The following is a 13,817-nucleotide window of genomic DNA, read 5'->3' as shown; positions in this document are numbered from 1 at the left end:
ACTTCAAAAATGTACTCATTGTATTTTTTGGGTTTGTTATAAACTTTGCCTTTCAAAACAATGCAAAAATTTCTAAGTTAATCATCTTTTCTATTTAGTTCTTATTTGGGGAAAAAAAGAGGAAGCAGTCATTACTTAAGGACAAGAAGTACTTCTAGGCACCACACACACACACACACACACACACACACACACACACACACACCAGCATCCTTGTAATTCAGGACCGGTTAACTCACATATTATTTAAACATGTTTTCTGACTCCGAATTCTTGGTCTGGTAAGTAAACATTTACATTTAGGATATTAGCTTCTGCAAGAACAATGCTTTCCCTCTCTTCCTCTTTAATTCCACCTTAAAACATCTGTTAAGACGAAAGGAAACCAGCCCACATTTTAGCCCCTCCTACCAAGGATAAGACTTAAACTTCTCTGTGGTCCCTGGCTGAAAAGGGAGCCTGACCGAAAGCATAAAGGAACCCGAAGAAGCTCATGTAACTCTGGGAACTGTAAGCTATATATTTACTTTTCCCTCCTACCCACCCCCATCCACTTCTATCTTCAGCCTTCCTTAGCTTTCAGTTTGAATCTTACTTGGGAGGAAGAAAGGACCGAGGAAAACCTCGTGTTCACTGCTTTAACAAAGCTGCACGTCCTCTGCTTTTTGAGATGACACACAGATCAGGGAACTTAATATTCTTCTAACAAATGCCAGTTTTGATTTCCGGGATCTAAATGCACTGTGGAGTCGAACGATCAGGTGTTTCCTTCACTTAGAGACGGGAAAGAAAACCAAAATTCAAAAAGGCAGTGAGGTGGCGCTTATTAGAGCTCCATGTGATGCCACCCCGTGGTTGCAGATCTCCTTACTTGACCAGGGTGCTTTGACAGCCCTAATGATCTTTAACGACCTATTTATGGTATTTATGGACTCATTTAAGATTTAATTAAAAATTAGTCCTTCCGATTCCTTGTGCAAAGCATTCCTGGGTATTTAATGTGTTGCAGTGTTATGTGGAAAGGAAGATAATATTGAAAAATTAATTGTAAAATGACTGGTATTCTGATGCGCTCCTGCCCTAAGTTATTGGACGTGCCAGAAGAACAGAGATCAGAGCGAGATACTGGAAGAAGATTTGATCGAAGAATGAAGTTAAGTTTTGAGTGTGAATACTATTTTAGTAATTTTGTTTTCGAAGCAGCAGTAAAAAAAGCATGAAATTTGAAATAATAGAAGCTTAACAGATCTAAGTCTGCTACAGCTTATAATCATTTGAGTCATAAATATAATGATTTTCACTTCAAAAACTAGAACAAGAAATGCTCTTCACATGGTTGATGACGTAAGCATTTATTCAGCTAAGGCAGATGGAGCGTACATTTGGATGGGTGTCAATTCTAAGTTATGATATTTGCGTATTTAACCCTTTCAAGGAGAATTTGTGTTTGTTTTGTTTCTGTTTGTTGCATAAATGTGAAATTGTAGCCCAAAAGGCATTTGCAGGGAGTAGTGGTGAAACAAACCCTGTTAAGGGTTTGTAAATTATATTCCAGAGATCCTTAGACCTTGCCAATCTAGTTTGATGTTGAGATAAGAAAGTTATTTGCTTCTTTCATTGAGGGGTGCAAGAGTTAAATTTTAAATGAAGCAATAATTGTGAAATGCATAGAGAAGTGTTTAATCTGCATATGCTCACAGCAACTTTACAAACTTCCTGTAAGGGAAGCACATTTTATGGGACGAGAAACTTAGAACTTGATGAAGTTTATAACATAGAGATAATTTGGCTGTTTTTAACTCATCAGTATCATTCTTAGTGTCACTTAGTGAAAGCGAAGTCATAAAACCAAATTATTTATATATTCGAAATATGTTCCAAGAATAAAAAAAAGAGGAAGACAGAATTAGCTGTGGTTCCTTTTCCTCTCATATGGTCTTTATTTACCATCAGTTTTTCCTCTTCTCGCTTGCAGACTTTATATCTTTAGTTATTCTCAACCTTTAAAAAATAACAACAACAATAAACATAGACCCTTTTATAAGCCTTATGAAAGCTATGGTCCCTTCCCTAGAATAATGCGCAGATGCTCCTCCAACATACACAAATTTAGAAACAACTTTAGGAAGTTCATAACCCCCCATCCCCGAAAAAAGAATTCATGTCACATGAAAACACAGTATTTCTTAGAACTTTGGAGTTTCCTGGTAATATCAAATTAGCAAATTATTTTACTTATTAGTAAGGAACTGCCCAGCAGTGAATATTGTAACACCCATATTGTCACTTATTCATTAGCGTTCTGGAACTCTAAGCAATTCACTGTAATGGAAAAAACTACTTTCCTAGGAATCAGGTGACCTAGATTCCAGACTCAACCCCAATAATAAGATTTACAATATTAAGCTTACCATTTTTTCTGTAACATCTGATATATACATATTTCTTATTACTAAATGCAATAAGTGAAAAATAGGAAAATAAGATGCAAGTTATTTTCAATTGGATTGGGGGATGTCTATATTCTCCGCTTTTATTCGAAAATTCTTAACGCTATTTCCCAACACGATTATATTTTATAATGTTCTCATTTATTACAAAGATAACTTATATTCGCTGTTTAAATTTAGTTAAATATAGAGCATTGCAAAGAAGAGAAGAAAAAATTACCTATAGTCCCCCCAGGGGTAACTACTTTTAAAATGTCATTCATTTCTTCAGTCAATGAATGTTGATTGAGTAACTAGCATGCATCAGCACAGAGACAGAGACAGGAATTCACGTATAGACATTTGTTAATACCTCTAGACATTTTTCTGTACACGCACTCACATGTAGATATTACAAAATTGTGATCACACTTATTAAAAAATAAACTGAGGCATATTAAAAATTTCAAGAATTTATTTGAGCAAAACTCCATTGGAAGGAGGCAGTGTCAAACCAGAAGTGGTTAGGAGTGCTTCACAGACAGGATCTCAGGTGAGAGACAAAGTAAAGTAAGGAAAGTAAGGAAAGTAAGTAAAAGGAGTGCTTCACAGACAGGATCTCAGGTGAGAGACTTTTATAGAGAAGTGGAGGCAAAGTAAGGAAATTATTGATTGGCTATAGCTTAAAGCTTAGTTGGCGGTTTGTGATTAGTTGTCCTTAGGTTTTAGTTTTGTAACTTTGAGTCATTTACAGGCATAGATTTTGTTTGCTTACGTAGGCCGCCATGGTGTTAGAGTCACCTCAGTCTAATGGCCTTTTTGTTTAATTTAATATACTGTTCATGCTGTTTTAAACATGCTTCCTCCTCAATCATGAAATTTCCTGTTAAAACATGGTATTTTTGTACTGGTGCATTATTTCATATTCATTCATACCTTAAATATTATTGAGTCCCTTATATGTGTCGGGCACTGTGCCTATAATGACAATCTATCCATGAGCAAGATATATGGTTACATGATGATTCCTTATAAAGATTTTGTAAGAAAATTAATGTCCATGTTTGTCAAGAACCAGCTTACAAATAATGAATTTAAATTTTAGTCAATTCATCGTCTCCTCCTTGATGATTTGGGCAATGACAGTTGGGAGAACCAAAAGGTTGGTTCTTGAGTTCTTTTCAGAGGAGGTAGTAAATGGAGCAGATAGGGTCTTGGTCTTTCGATAACATCACCTGCCTGAGAAAAAAAGAGATGTGCCAAATTTGGCTATTCTTGCCATGTGATTATATTTTTTACTTCTCTCTGATTCTTACTCCACCTTGACAACATTCTTTGAAAACACAGTTTCTCTCTCCTGTATACAAATAGAAAATAAGCTTAAATAATTTATGCTCGCCATTAGCAGATTTGTAATGCCACACTACCAGCCAAATCATTTATTTAATGTATTCAAATGACTTTAGAGAAACTCAGCAAACACCTGTAAAGTGGTTCTTATTAGAGTTTAACAACTTCTGGATTAAAGATGATAGGCTGATAGGCCCTTTTTAGCACATTCAGTTGTAAATCCAGAGGACCCCTTTCCTTAATCTTTCTCCTCATTCGTTCGACTTCTGGTGTCTGCAGGGAAATTTAGGTATATTAAGTAATGGGATGTTTTGAATTAGACAACAAACATCCATAATATCTGTAATTTCAGTATTCTGTACTACAGAAAGCTCATGTGTTTATAACAGTCAACTTATACTTGCTTAGATTTTCATTTTGTAACTACTTAATTTACAACCTGATTTCTGAGTATCCAGTCTGAAAAAATATCAGAGGGCCAGCAATATCTTACATTTGCATAGCATTTTGTGGATTATTGCTTAAGAACTTCATTTCCACAATAACCTTATAAGTTAGGAGAGCAGGTTGTCACATTTAACAGATGTGAAAAGAGAAATGTTGAACCGTCAAATGGCTTGTTTAATGTCGAAGTCTTACGGTTTCCATTTTGATGCATTCTGTAAGTTTTAATTGATTGATTTGATTGATTTGTATTTTCAGTTTTGATGAGTGCTATTATTTAAAGCTGTGAACCACTTCCTATTTGTGTTAATATCAGAAAACCTATGAGGGACGATCCAGAAAGTCCCAATGCATGTTTCCATATGAACTCAATTGTTCTGCTGTTTTAATGGATTACTGATTGACCTAACAGAGGAAGCTGCAGAAACATTTAAGAATGATTGAAAAAGTAGTGTATGATTTAGAATTTCCTATTTTGGACTTCCTTAGCATTTTATATAGAGATATGCCACTTTAAGAAGATAAAGTATATGACGTTTTATCTAAAAATACAAAACACACATTATGAGTTGTATTAAAAGTACTAATTTTACCAAAGATTTTGCTTTCATTTGGTAATAGAGCATTATAATAAAGCATTATATTATGTTCTAAGACTAACCCGCAGAGCTTATGGCTCTTTGGGGCTCTTCATAACCCTGGCAGTTGGCATAAAGCATTTGTACCAAAATGGTTACTCTGCCCTTGCATCAGTCATTTATAGAGAGAAAAAAAAAATCATTATTGTTTTAACTTTCCAAACAAACTAGTAGCTCATGGTAAACCAGATACTCCTCCTTTTCAGGGCTAAACACTTCTATTGGTTGTAAAATGGTTTATTATACATATATTAACTTCATAATAAATGATACATAGCAGATCAAATTTGATTGCTGGATGCAACTCTGCCACAAGAAACATTGGGTCAGCAAATGGCTTCTGAATTTCACTCGGTAAATTGACACACTTCCTATTTGCCCCACACTTTAATGCCCACAGCTTTAACAAGATAAGCGAGTTGAGTGCGGTACATAGGCAACAAGTTGGGTTATTAAGGAGGTGTTCTTGCTGAATTCTTGGATCTGTAATTGTGGAAGAGACAAGTTCTGCCCATGACAGATAAATGGTGTCTAAGTTTTCTTCAGGGTCTCATTTTTTTAAATAAAAGCGTCATCTATTTTGTGGAGCTTTTTACTTGTAGTATTTGACATAATATTATGAAAGTATTGAGAAAGTAATCTAGAGCAATTACATAAGAATTTATAGAAAACATGGAGAAAAGTGAGACTCATTCAGTGTCTGTAGAAATTCTTACTATCTGTTGAAATTATGTTTTAGATTGACAAATTGGCTCGGGAGGTTAATACCTTATGAGCGAAAAATTTTCACAATGAAAAGAACACTCCTGTATAAATTACAATTTTCCATGAGGAAAATAATTTCTAGATACTATTTTATGAGTATATATAGTATACCTAGAAAATAGTAAGAAAGATGTATCTTTTTAATACTTAGAAAAAGAACAGATATTAGAGGAAGAAATTTAGATAGTTCTTTTCACTTAAGAGTTTTACCTATTGGTTCAAAAAATACAGTTGCTAATGTCAACCAGGAATTATTGACCACTGGGCTGTATACATTTATTTCTTCACCAATATGTCAGGTTTTAACTAATACCAACTACATGCTAGGTAGGCACTTTGCTACATGTAGGGCATATCTGGGTGAATAAAGCAGGTACGGTGAATTTCCTCTTGGAGAAGAGAGGCAATAATTAAGCAAACAATAAACAGATATCAAATGAAGCAGATAGACTTCAATAGTAGAGAATAACCTGAGGATGTGAAGGATGGAAAGGTTTTGCTGAGAGGTAAAATTTGAGCCAAGATGTGAGGGATGAGAAGCCATGCGTGGGAGGCGCGTGGAGTGAGAATGATATGGCTCCAGATGGGGGCTCTGGGCAGAGAACAGCATTTGTCAATAAGCCTGCAAAGAAGCCACCAAACTGGGGATTAGGGCGACGTGATAGGAGCAAAGGAAGGAACGTGGTTCCAGAGAAACAGAGGATAGAAAAGTGAATAGAAAAGAGGAGAGAAAACAGAGGATAGAAAAGCGACAACTACGTTTGGAAATTTGGAGGTCAGTGATCTTAAGAGCAGTTTTGGTGACAGGACAGAGGAAGAAGGAAGTGGAAGTGAGATGGCAAGTGGACGGAAGTGAGAACTCTGAGAATGGACACAGAACGAGCAAAGCGCCTTTTAGAGAAACCTGTCAGGGAAACACGACGTAAAAATGGAGACGCAGAGGGAAAAGGAATGTGGCATCGAGGGGGACTGACGGGTTTGCCGATCGGATTATGCAGTAGCAAGGAAAGTTCGATGATTCAGAAAAGAGAGGCATGGCCATCACAGAGTGAAGCGCTTGAGGAGAGTGGGAGTTTGTATCCAGAGAGACACGTGTGGGGCCAGGTCTTGTAATGGGAGGAGGAACTGGGCCTCCTTTTTGTACAGGCAGAGAAGTTTGCAGATTTGGTGGTGGGATGATGAGAAACTTCCTTCTGGTGCCTTCTGTTTTTTTAGTAAAGGGAGATGAGGTCATAAACTAACAGGGGGGTGGGGTGAGAGACGTGAGGGAAGGAAGCAAGTCATTTCCTAGAGTGGGAATGCCAGTTCACTAGAGAAAGACATGTAGTGTTGAAAGCCTCTTTGAGTTTTGAGAATGTGCGCCTAAAAGGAATCAGTGTGCCAGGTTATGTGGTTTTTCTCCAGCTATGTTAATGCTGGGAGCTCACGCAGAGAAGCTAGAATAGCTGAGTTCTTTAAGAGTGGGAGTTTATAAAGAAAGAGGGAAAATCTAGAACTCCTAAAAATGAACGACTGATACACTAAGCTAAAACACAAAACAACAAACACAAAACACAAAAACACAAAACACAAAAACAAAACAAAATATAAATGCATAAAACAAAAAGGCATAGACATTCACGAGCTTGTGGAATACAGATCCTATTTAAGATAATCATTAACTAGTAGGAAACAGCACCGGATTGGCTTGAGTTCCAGCAGTTAGTAGGCAGGAACTGAGTCCTCGTTCCTTCCAAACTCTGGCTGGAGTCCTTACCTAGCCAGTTATGGCTAGGCCCAGTTCAGTTCTGTACTTTGATGAATCTCCTGTACCAGAAGCCATCATGTTAGGTTCCGTTTTCTTCAAGTCCTAGTTGCTAGATTTATTGTTGTTGTCGTTTTAAAGTCTGATCGTTTAACAGTGCCACACCTGCCTTCACTAGATGCCTGGCTAAGTTCTCCTGTCTGGTTCAGATCACACCTCTTGGCTTTGCTTAGCTTTTGCATACTTCCCTGGATTCCTGAGGGCATGTTGGTGATCCCTCAAGATAATGCTCTATACAATTTGAACAATTACAGCTTTGCAACGTCAAGATGGCGAAAACATTTAGTGATAATCGATCATCAAAAAAGAGGGCGTTTCTCATATAGCTCTGCTATCTCGACGTTCTTTCTTCAACCTGACATAAACCCTTTATTTTGCAACTAAAAGTCATTTCCTTCTCTTTCCCAATCCTTAACATTTTAGAAAAAAGCTGGTGTTAAAAAACAAAATTCAGCAGAGTTAATTTGAATTTCTCATTGGCTTTATTCAACGATTCATGAATTGGGCAGAATCCCGTCTAATGAGTAGAAAGGAGCTCCAGGGCACTGTAAAAAATGGAAGGCTTTTATAGGCAGAAGGGGTAGAAAAATGCAATTTCTAACAGAGTGGATTATTTCAGGCAAAGTCATCTTTCTTTGGAAGAAAGGGTAATGGTCTATCATGCAGATTACTTCACTTATGTTGATCAGGTAATTCTACATTGGCTAGTTAAAGGTTACATTCCTGGGAGAGGTTGAAACTGCAATTAAGTCTTGATCAGCTGACGTGGGGCTTAGCACCAGGGACTCTATTTTGGGCCTGTTGTCTCTTTTTTAAGATTGGTTAACATAATTAAAACGATGTGTTTTTAAGAACTAAAATAATATTGTTGAAATATTGACTCACATTTCCTCAAAGTTTAAAAAAAATCCATGTTTTTAAAAAAATGTATTAGCTGTTTATCGTAAATCTTCTTAACATTAAGCTGCTTTAGTTTTATACTGATAATGGGCGGGTGCCTCCATGAATGGACGTAGTGAGTCTGTGTGGGTTGAGCTGGGGCAGCGTGGTGAGAAGGGGAAGCTCTTTGTGGTGAGATGCACTGGAGTTTGCCACTGGCTCGCTTGTTTCCCAGATGCACTGCCTGGGCTCCCAGAAGGTTCTTCTCTGTCCCTCCTTCCCTCCTATCTTGATGAGACATGTCGTGAATTGGAAAGTCATTCTGCACTTTATTCCTGGCTCTTCCCATATTTGTTAGGCTATGAGTTAGACATAGTTATCTAACTTCTTCCTGTTTAAAATGAAAGGGACATCTGTCAAATGAAGGAGAGAGTATAACATTACTTTGATTACTTTTGTCTTTTCGTAAAACACACTGAGGCATTATATCTCACTAGCAGAAGCTCCACTGAAACATTCTTAAGCTTTTATTAACGTCCTTGGCACTGTTTGCCAGCTTGCTGATCCAAGGTAGAAGAAATGTAAATTTCATATTTCGGAGCAAGTGATAGTGTTTCCAGTTCAACCTGTTTATTATATGTAATACCTAAATATTTGTGCTTTTATGTTCAACATGGTGCTAGCAGAGGTCGATATACAAAAAAAAACCCTAGTTTTCTATCATTTTATCTTTTTTTGTGCTGTAAGTTTTTCTGTCTTCAAAAATTTTACATTGAACTTGAGAACTATATGGCTGCACTCTACAGAATTAGAGGGAAAACCGATGTTGCAAAGCTCCAAAGCACACATAAGTATCATTTAAGGAATCTCCTAGGCTGCAGGGTCCTCATGTGTTTCGATATAATTAGTTTCCTTTGTCATCCAGTGTTTTATTTCATGAATTTTATAATGTCATACTGCATCTAGGGGTCCCTGGGCTTCAACCAGATGGCCAAAGTGGTCCATAGTACAAAAAAGATGAAAAACTCCTGAGGATACATCCTTGAAATGCATACTTTCTATTTACAGAGCTCTTATCCTGCAAAAGGCTGGGTTTCCTGTTCATTTGAGAAGTGAACTGTCACTCACGCTATGGGAAAGCACATTTCAAAACTTCTTACAGCCTGACAACTGGACTATTTTATGCTTCCCAGTCTAGGACTTGTAGAATGCATGGCTAGTGTTCAGTGGTTTGACTTCACAGTGACACCTGAGATGATGGATGGGTACACAGCTCCGCTGATCTTCCACCACTTCAGCTGTATTTTCTGTCCATTTTTTTCCCCTTCAAGATCATAGTCCACATTCATACTTTAACTACAAGATCAACCGCGCGCTCATGAAACATGAAAACCAGCATGACTGTTTTCCTGGGGGTTTTCCCTGGCCTGTTTACGCTAGAAAAAATTAAATGGCTTTCCCTGCTGTGGCAATCTTGCCTACGTCATGAAAAAAGGCAGCAATTAAGGAGGGAGTGGAACCCTCATCAAAACACAAATGCTCCCCAGGGGAGCATATTTGCAAATCGTCTGGTGTGGAGAGAGAAAGCTGTAGAGTAAATGAGAGTAAATGCATTTCTCAGAGCATTCATGTCACATGGTTAGGCATATTTAAAAAGTGTTAACACTGAGTGCTTCACGATGATCAGTTTCTTTTAAGTAGAAAGTAGAAGATTATTCTATGTTTATTGAAAATGAACATAATATAGTTAACACTTGTCAATGGGATAATGTTCCACAATGGTCTGTGTGGGAAGAGGCATTTTTTAAACAATCCATCTAGTATTTGTAAGTAAACATCTTATAACTATTATTCGAACCTAGAAAAGTTGAAAGTAAAGGATGAAAATGACTCTTTTTAAGCTTCATTTGACAAATCGGAGAGACAGATTTCATTAATTATTTTCCTCAAATTCATATCTTGAGCCTACCAACACAATAATTTGGCAACTTGAAAATTTGGTCAAACTAGAATGTACCCATAGGTCCTTTATAATTTTGTCTATATTTCCTTTTCGGCCTGAGGATGCGGGAAGGGGTTGGGTTGGAGAGGAGAGGAGAGGGTGCTGGTGGAGGGTGAGGAAAGAGGACCCGGTTGCAGGTGATGAGATGTGTTCAGCTGTTTCCCTGACTGGGTGAATTTGGATGAATTTGTTTATATCTCGAGGCTTCAGCTTACACATTTGCACATTGAAGTTCTGTCTAGGTGGTGATTATGAAGATTGTCTCCTAATTCCAAAATTTTGTGACCTAAAATATAGCCAGAACGGCTGCTTATTTTTGGCCACCAAGAGGTGAAACAATAGAAAATAACAGCAAACCGGATGGTCAAAGATAGAAAACTGGAAAACTGGCTTGGGGGTGAGGAGACTTTCTTGTTTCACGCATAATGCAACTGTGAGACGGGTTTCCTAATCCTTAAAATAGGTTCACCCGGATTAGTACTTGGCATTTGGAAAGTAGTAGAAGAAACTATGTTATGTATTGTTTCACTTCTATAGAATGTGTGTGTGTGTATTTTGCACACTATATAGGCACTCTTTAAATAACCAGATGAGGGAGGCTGGCCCATTTAAGGATGTCGTTCTCTCTCTCTCTCTCTCTCTCTCTCTCTCTCTCTCTCACTCTTCCAGTCACCTCCACAGTCCTAACTGAGGCACGCATCAGATCACATCTGGGCCTCTCCGTCCCTCTCTTCTCAAGCACCATTTTCTCCTTCAACAGTCCTAGGCTGCTTTGTTTAATGGCTGTGTTTATAGTATCGATGTGTTAGAGACTGAATGTGCCCTACCCCCCAATTCACATGCGGAAGCCCTAACCTCATCCCCCCACTCCAGTGACTGCATTTGGAGAAAGAGCCTTAAAAGAGTTGGTAGAGTTATGATGAGGCCCTTAGGGTGGGCCCTGATCCAACCTGCCTGGTGTCCTTATAAGAAGAGGAAATCTGGATATACAAAGAGAGCAGTGTTGTGTTGGGACAGAGGAAAGCCCTTGTGTGGGGACACAGGGAGAAGGTGGCCATTTGTAAATCAATGAAAGAGGCCTCAAAAGAAACCAAACCTGCCGACACTTTGATATTAGACTTCCAGTCCCTAGAACTGTGAGAAAATCAGTTTCTGTGGTTTAAGGCACCTAGTCTGGTAGTTTATTAAGATAGCCCTAGCAAGGTAATACAGAGCATCACTTCCATGATGTGCCAGCTGTCTGCTAAGACTCTCTTGTAATGCTATTGCTTATTGTATAATGTCCTATCCTTTAGGGCCTTTTGTAGAGTGGCAGAATGATATAGAAAGAAAGAATTTGGTATGAGTCTGAGCGTCAGGATTCTAGAGCCAGCTCAGCCCCTCATGATGAAAGGGAATGGCCAGGGGAAAGTTTCTTGGTCTTTCTGGGGGATAGTATCCCCTCGTAGAGTGTGAGTAAAGGAGAGACTGCCTCAGTCTGGGCTGTCAACTAGATAGATCACTTGACCTTTCTAAAGAGTAGGCTTTTTATCTCTAAAATATCTATACTAATTTCACTTTTGTTATGAAGATGAAGTGAGATACATATAAATCACTTAGGTGTATATAAATCACTTAGGACAGTACCTGGCACCTGGGAAACGTTCAGTAAATGTGAACTTCTAAAATTAAGTAAGAAAATTAGCAACTACTAAGATATCTTCCAGTTTGTCATTCTAGGTTCTATAAATAGGCTCTACTTCCCCTCCACTCTTTCTCAACACAAGACCTCATCCACGGTCTGGCCAGTTTTCTCCATTATACCCTAGGAATTCCCGTTTGTTTATTCATCCTTCAGCCAACAGTAAGTGAGTGATCTCTTCACGGCCACACAGGAATACAGGAAGAAAGAGGCAGAACTTCTCTCATGTTTCTTACAGCTGGAGGAGACATATGCTCCCTATGATGGTAGTATATAGTATATAACATTGTGGTGAGAGATATCAAGGAGAAATACAAGGGTGTTAACCTAGGAGAAAGATTAAGAGGTGGTTTACTTCAGAGAATGAGTTTACGGGGAACCCTGAAGGACCAGTGGAGCCGATCCTGTGGAGAAGGTGTGGGGAGGGGCCAGCACAGGTGGAGCCTGCGGGGGGAGGGATGGAGCCTGAGGTAGGGTGGAGCCTGAGGTAGGGTGGAGCCTGAGGTAGGATGGAGCCTGAGGTAGGGTGGAGCCTGTGGTGGGATGGACCCTCTCCAAGGTGGCTGCAGCTTCCTATTCCTTACCTTTCCTGGAGGAAATGTTTCCATTTCCCCTTTCTATACACTTAAGCCCATTCATGGTTTCTTGTCTGTTTAAATAATGAATGTTCAGGAATACAAATTTGAGAGATAAAGAAGCACCGTCAGAAACCAGGAAGTAAAAATGAAGCAAGAAAAGTCAGTTCTCCAGGAACAGTGTGGACACCAGGCGTGTGTGGGACACAGGAGGCAAGCAAGTTCCGCGCTGTTGGGTCCTTGGCTTAAGAAACAGACCTGGTTAATTAATTGGGACCTTTGTGTCTGGTAGCATGCTTTGAGATTTCCCTGGGAACAGGAAAATTCTCTTCACAGGTTTTCTGTATGAAATTCAGAGTAGGGCTTGAGAGACTTTTTTTAATACAAAGCAGCTCATTTACATATCTTAACTGCTGTTGTTTCTTCTTTTTTCTGTTCCTGTTGGTGCTATCAGACTCTTGCTTAGTCTAGGTTTTAAAAACGCACTAGCAAAATAAGTGAAGAATTTACAACATTAGTAATGCCGGAGTAACGATCTATCTGTATGAGGATGGTGGAAACAGCAGCGCAACGCTCTTTGCTTTGAGAACATCTCTCTGCATCCGGCGTGATGGACGAAGCTTTGAACTTGGAAGCAGACAAGTCAGTGTCCCAATACTTTTATTTAAAAAATTTTAACAGATCAGAAACAGCAGTATTTTAAAATCTCTATTAAAACTCATTATTGCATATGAGAAAGTACTCAGTCTTTCTAAAAGGTCATGAACAAATTCGCTGCTTGAATTTCTTAGAAATCTCCAAAGAGCCAAAGAAGTCTCAGGGAGTTGTGGCAGTTTGGGGAAAAGCATCGGTTTCATAAACTACAATACTAAGAACGAATAATAATTTTATATGTTTGTGACCTGCTAGGCACTGTGCTTGATGATTGGCATACATTTTCTCATTTTATCCTCCCGCTGCCTCTGTGAAGTGTATGGGGGTTGTTTCCCCATTTTCATGATAACGAAACTGAGGGTCGGGATCACGCAGTCAGAAAAAGGAGGAGACAGGCTTGAACTTGGCTCAGTCTGGCTCCGGGAGAGAAGCCTGCCACTGCTTCAAGACCGAGGCTCTTATTGCCTTCTCTGCTCTGTTACGTGATGAAATGGAGGACAGGGAAAAGGATCCTTTGCGTTCTCATCCTTCTTTCTTCCAGATACCGCAAACCTAATAATAGCCCTTTATTTTCCTGTTGTCCTAGCACATGATGC

General features: G+C 38.7%; 1 protein-coding gene across 1 annotated transcript in view; it reads left to right on the top strand.

Moving 5' to 3' along the window:
- Positions 1-374: 374 nt before the first annotated feature.
- The window catches only part of PLA2G4A (phospholipase A2 group IVA), a 120,283-nt gene continuing 106,840 nt past the window's right edge, over positions 375-13,817 (top strand). Inside the window, exon 1 of the mRNA XM_006907728.3 lies at positions 375-510. The gene's annotated coding sequence lies outside the window, so the exon portion shown is untranslated. The remainder of the gene's footprint in view (positions 511-13,817) is intronic.

This window comes from Pteropus alecto, unplaced genomic scaffold, assembly GCF_000325575.1.
Source record: "Pteropus alecto unplaced genomic scaffold, ASM32557v1 scaffold101, whole genome shotgun sequence".
NCBI classification, from domain to species: Eukaryota; Metazoa; Chordata; class Mammalia; order Chiroptera; family Pteropodidae; genus Pteropus; species Pteropus alecto.
Note: the sequence above shows the minus strand (reverse complement) of the source record. Positions and strands in the feature narration are given on the sequence as shown.